This window comes from Hydractinia symbiolongicarpus, chromosome 7 (assembly GCF_029227915.1).
Source record: "Hydractinia symbiolongicarpus strain clone_291-10 chromosome 7, HSymV2.1, whole genome shotgun sequence".
NCBI classification, from domain to species: Eukaryota; Metazoa; Cnidaria; class Hydrozoa; order Anthoathecata; family Hydractiniidae; genus Hydractinia; species Hydractinia symbiolongicarpus.
Window position 1 is genome coordinate 14,420,419 of NC_079881.1, and position 6,000 is coordinate 14,426,418.

Consider the following 6,000-nt stretch of genomic DNA (forward strand, 5'->3'; position numbering starts at 1 on the left):
TATTGAAATGCCAGTCTGTGTTCCTTCATTTTTACAAATGCAAGTTTTTCTCCTCAAATCTCCTCAATTTTGTTACCAAAAGCTCCCTCAAATATCACAAAAATCTCCTTAAAAGTCCTCAAATCTTCTCAAATTCTGTTTTGAAAAAAGATGGGAACTTAAATTTAAAAGTGTTTTAAAAATTAGTTCTCCCAAAAATTCTCTTAGTATACAATAGTTTTGCTCTTTCACATAACAGAATGTTCGAAAACTTTTGTAAGCTATCTGAAGCCTTTTGTAAACAAAATATTTTTCTAAAATTTAGCTCATCACAAATTTCAAGATTGCTGAATATTTATGAAGCAAGACTTTAACAATTAAACCAATCATAAAAGACTACTACCAATCATAAAAAACTTCATTTCTAATTAATTTAGGACCCGTAACTCCACTAAAGATTTATCTTGATAACAGAGAATTATATACTTCGTTTACATCCAAATATACATCTAAAGCAGGCTGTTATAATCTGAAGATGTCTACATTGTTTTTTATCCATTGGATTCAGAACGCCACAAAATAAAAACTTCCATAAACTGGATTTGAAATCTAGACTTAAGAAAACCGTCCGGTTTGATCACACATTCGTATTGTATACATACTTTATACTTAAATATTGTATTGATTATGTTTATATATCTTGTATCTATGGCAATGTTCTTGTTTATATAGACCTGTTGTATAATTTTTTTTTTTACTTGAAAATGGGTGTATGACACTCGAAACGTCGTAAAATGTTGTTTTAATTTGTACACATACACATGATGTCCAAGTTTTAACATATAATATTGTCAATCGAATTTTAAGTCTCATGTAAAAACAACAAGAACTGAAGCGGTTTGAACACTCACACAACACTATGATGATAAATAATTAAAATGTATTTATTAAAATATAAAATATGCAATGATAAAATTTGGTATAAAATATTAAGGCACAAACTTAGAGAAGGAGATGATAATAAATTGAATCATTTTAAAAGTTGTGACTATTTTTCGATAACTGAGATATGCCTGAAGAGCACACAACTCGAGTCAATTTCGAACATGATAACGTTGTCAACATATAGTTAATCAAAACAATTATTTCAAGACAATGAACACCCTCATTTGATGCGAGATTTCTCAAAATTCGAATAGATATCTACTGATTTCGTTATTGTGGGTATACTATATAAAGCTAGACGATAATAAGAAAACAACAAAAAACGCTGCTACGCAAAAAAAACAACACATAAACAAAAACTTTTGGTCAATATAGCGCGCTATTTGTGGTGGCTTTGATTTTGATACTATTCGCGCCCCTTTCAACTTTTCGTTACCACCATGACAGACCGCAGCCCATACCAAATCACACATTTCTACGAATGTGTGAAACTACTAACTATCTAACAAAAGTTCTCTTCAGGAAGTACTTGCTAGCTAGCTAAATTATATTTCACTTTCCGACCAATTTTTGAAATGCGGTGATTACCACTAAAATGCACGATACCTGTAGTTGCCAAAAATGATATCATATTTGATGAGACGTCGAGTGAAAGCAGTTTGATCGCAGGATACCGAAAATGCGCGAATTGCCGTAAATCCCGGACGAAATGTATATAAGGAAAGTATCCGGCAGTAAACTCACTTTCGGACCGATTTGAAATTCAGCTTCCTCAACGAAAAGCATGAGACCTGTAGTTTTTAAAAATGTTATAATTTTTGATCAGACGCTGAGTGAAAGCAGTTTGATCGCTGAAAACCGAAATTGCGAGAAACCAATGTAGTCGAGTATATATAAAGAAAGGACCTCGCAGTAAATTCACTTCCGGACCGACTTGTAATGCGATTTTTACCACGAAAACGCATGAGACTTGGAGTTTTTAAAAGTTGTATCATTTTAATCAAATACTGAGTGAAAGCAATTTGATCACTGAAATCCAAAATTGCGAGAATTCCCGTAAATCCCGGACAAACCGGTGTTGTCGAGTGTAAATAAAGAAAGTATCCTGCAGTAAACTCACTTCTGGACCGATTTCAAATGCGGTTTTCACCCCTGAAATGCATACACTTCTAATTTTTAAAATTGGAATTATTTTTGATCAGATGTTTCGTGAAAGCAGTTTGATCGCCGCAACCGAAAAAGCGCGAATTGCCGTAAATTCCGGATAACCTGTATAGGCGAATGTTGATAAAGATATTATCCCACCGTAAACTCACTTCCGGACGAATTTGAAATGCAGTTTTCACTATGGAAAAGCATCAGATCTGTAGTTTTTAAAAATGGTATCATTTTTGATCGGTCGCTGAGTAAAAGCAATTTGTTCGATAAAAACCGAAATTGTGAGAATTCTCGTAAATCTCGGGCAAACCGTTATAGTCGGGTGTATGTAAAGAAAATGTCCTTCAGTAAAGTCATTTCCGGATCGATTTTTAATGCGGTTTCCACTACTGAAAAGCATAAGACTTGTAGTTTTTAAGAGTGGTATCATTTTTGATCAGACGCTAAGTGAAATGAGTTTGATCGACGGAAACCGAAAATACGTGAATTCTCGTAAATGCTGCACTCATTCGGTACAGTCGAATGTATATAAAGAAATTATTCCGAGTAAACTCAATTCCGGATAGAATTAAAATGCAGTTTTCACCACGGAAAAGCATGAGACTTGTATTTTTTAAAAGTGGTATCATTTTTAATCATTTACTGAGTGAAAGCAGTTGGATTCCTGATAATCGAAATTGCGGAAACTTGCGTAAATCCCGGACAAACCGGTGTAGTCGAGTGTAAATAAGAAAATATCTCGCAGTAAACTTACTTCCGGAGTTTTTAAAAGTGGTATCATTTTTGATCAGATACTCCAGTGAAAGCAATTTGATCGCTAAAAACATAAATTGCGAGAATTCTCGTAAATCATGGACAAACCCGTGTAGTCGAGTGTAATTAAAGAAATTATCCCGCAGTAAACTCCAGGACCGAGTTGTAATGCGGTTTTCACCACTGAAAAGCATGTCACTTGTAGGTTTTAAAAGATCTATCATTTTTGATCGGATGATGAGTGAAAGTAGTTTGATCGCTGGAAACAGAAAATGCGCAAATTGCGTACATCCCGGATGAACTGGTATAGTCAAATTTATATAAAGAAAGTATCCCGCAGTAAACTCACTTCCGAACTAATTGGTAATGCAGTTTTCACCACTGAAAGCATGTGAATTCTAGATTTTAAAAATGCTCTCTTTTGTGATGGGACGCTGAGTGAAAGTAGTTTGATCGCTGGAAACCGAAAATGCTCGAATTCCCGTAAATGCAGCACACAGTCGGTGCACTCAAATATATATATGGAAAGTACTTCAGAATACACCCACTTCGTGAGCGTGTTTAGAAATGCAGTTTTCACTACTGAAAAGCATGAGACGTGTAGTTTTTAGAAGTGTAACAATTTTTGATCAGATGCTCTAGCAAAAGCAGTTTGATCGCCGTAAACCGAAATTGCCAAAATTCTAATAAATCCGGCACACATTTGGTACAACCGAATGTATATATGAGAAGTATTCCAGAATAAATTCACTTCTTGCCCGTTTCTTGAAATGCAGTTTTCACCACTAAAAAGCATGAAACTTGTAGTTTTAAAAGTGGTATTATTTTTTATTAGATCCTGAGTGAAAGTAGATTGACCGCTGGAAACCGAAAATGCGAGGATTCCCGTAAATCCCGTACAAACCAGTGTAGTCGACTGTAAAAAAAGAAAGTATCCCGCAGTAAACTCACTTTCGGACCTATTTATAATGCGGTTTTCACCACTGAAAGCATGAGACTTGCAGTTTTTAAAAGTGGTATCATTGTTAATAAGATACTGAGTGAAAGCATTTTGATCGCTGATAACCGCAATTGCTCGAATCCCCGTAAATCCAGCACACAGTCGGTGCAGTCGAATATATATAAGAGAATACAAAATGTATGTTCTGGCGCAGCTCAAAGGGGCACACACACATCATGCCTCAAGTGAGTTACAATTTCCAGCACACTCCCCAGCCACGTAACTGCTGACGTTAGCAAAATGCATTGAATGTCCTGACCGTGTCAAATGACCGCACCAAAAATGACCGCGCCAGTTTTGAACAGCCGATTTGAAAATCCAAATACGAAAAATAAAGATGAGTTGGTTTCAAAATGTGCTAGAGCGTCTTATTATTCAACAAATATGGATTGAGGAGTTGAAAAGGAGCCCAGGCTACTCAAGTATGTTCCAGATCATATCAAGACGCAGGAAATGTGTAATTGGGTGGTTGAATGGATTCCTACCAATTTGTAGGCCCTAGGTAATAGACCGACAACCAACGGATTGGTAAGTATAGGTTTTAATTGGTCAAAAGCTAATTAAAACTTCGGCGCTACAGGGCTATCATTAATAAAATGGTACTTTGTTACTGGTGCTGTGTAGAACTGTGCGACAAAAAATGTGTCAGGTGCCCCATGAGATACAACCCCCCGCAGGTTATTACAAAACATACGACGGAATCTTCATGTCAAGAAAAACATGGCTGCTCATATTGGCGAACACGAAGGTGAGTACGTGTACGAGGGCTACTTTTGTGGAAATGCGTGCTGCTTGGCTTACGTGGCAGAGCGAAAGGTGTATGACAGCGCCAACGGAATGTCGCTGTGGTTGTTGAAAAGGCGCTACAAAAGAAGGGCCGCCCCAGACTGGAGACGCCTCGTCAGATTTGGGGGCGATTTGACGGAAAAGGAATTCCTGGCATAGGCTGGTGCTTTTCAGGGCATGAAAAGACAGATCTGGAAAAGTTGTGGAGCCCTGAGTATCTCATAGCCCCTCAGGGTTATAAGATAAATGGAACAATGCGATGACTGCGAACGCGTACTTGACGAGTACGACAGATGTAAATGCGGACAAAGGCTCATGTTAAAGGCTAAAATGCTATGTTGGTACTGCTACCAGTAGTGTATCACGTATAACGGAGGTAGTTGCGCATGTGCAAGGAACGATAGAAGCAATCCTCAGACCTTGTTGAAATTTCAATAAAGATGCTTTCGGAGCTGAGCTCAAACCTAGGGATTTCTACAGCCATGTCTGCAATTTCACAAATATCAACGACATTAACGTGTATTACCTGACTTTGTCTGATCCAATCCTCGCAAAAAGGTAAAGATCAACAGTATATTCTCGGCTACCATACGCGAGACCTTATAGTGGCCCTGAGGGTAAAGAAGCCTAAAATCTGGTCCCCGAATGCAGTCAGCCGATACAACGCCGGCGCCGTACCATCGATGGGTCTTAATTTCGACGAATATCCCGATTGGATTAAAAAATATCGTCAAATTTGGAACAAAATCCAAAATTTGATATCTCAAAGCCTAACGACGGAGCCAGTGAAAAAGGAGCGTTATATAAACGCCAAACTCAAATACTACAAGGACGCAATCACGACTAAATTTCATGGTATGCGGGTACCCTATGATGAACACTGCCAAGTCAGTGCCATCCAGGTGCAAGGTGCAAGTTGTGGAATTTAGGTACAAGGACTACAAAAAGGCTTATAAACAGGTGGAGACTCTAAGTACCGCTGGCATACTGTACAGATTGAAGTTCTTTTAAAAGTTCATCTTTACCCTCTTGTCTTCCCTTCGCAACTAGCTGGGCGCGCTCTCTTTCGATAATTGAGTCAACGCGTTGTCGTATTTGCTCTTTCAATAGCTTTTTCCTGCATAATGAGACTAAATTAATAATCACTGATAACCCCGCTTTCTACCGCTTTTGATATAAGATCAACAACTGAATTCAGCTTTGATTCCGCGAGTAGCCTGATGCTTTCGTGTTTCTTGGACTTACCACCCAATCTTTTTGAAGCGTTCTTCATGCCAACCTGCCCGACCCCCATTGCCAATGTGATTCCTCCCATGGCAATACATAGTGGAGCCCTCAGGCCCGAGGCTAACGCCCCAATTCCGACACCTGCAGTGACA

General features: G+C 38.1%; 1 protein-coding gene across 1 annotated transcript in view; it reads left to right on the forward strand.

Annotated features, from left to right (window-relative positions):
* LOC130648972 (DNA-directed RNA polymerases I and III subunit RPAC2-like) overlaps positions 1-1,429 on the forward strand; it is a 55,793-nt gene extending 54,364 nt beyond the window's left edge. Inside the window, exon 5 of the mRNA XM_057455137.1 lies at positions 417-1,429. The gene's annotated coding sequence lies outside the window, so the exon portion shown is untranslated. The remainder of the gene's footprint in view (positions 1-416) is intronic.
* The last annotated feature ends 4,571 nt before the right edge of the window (positions 1,430-6,000 follow it).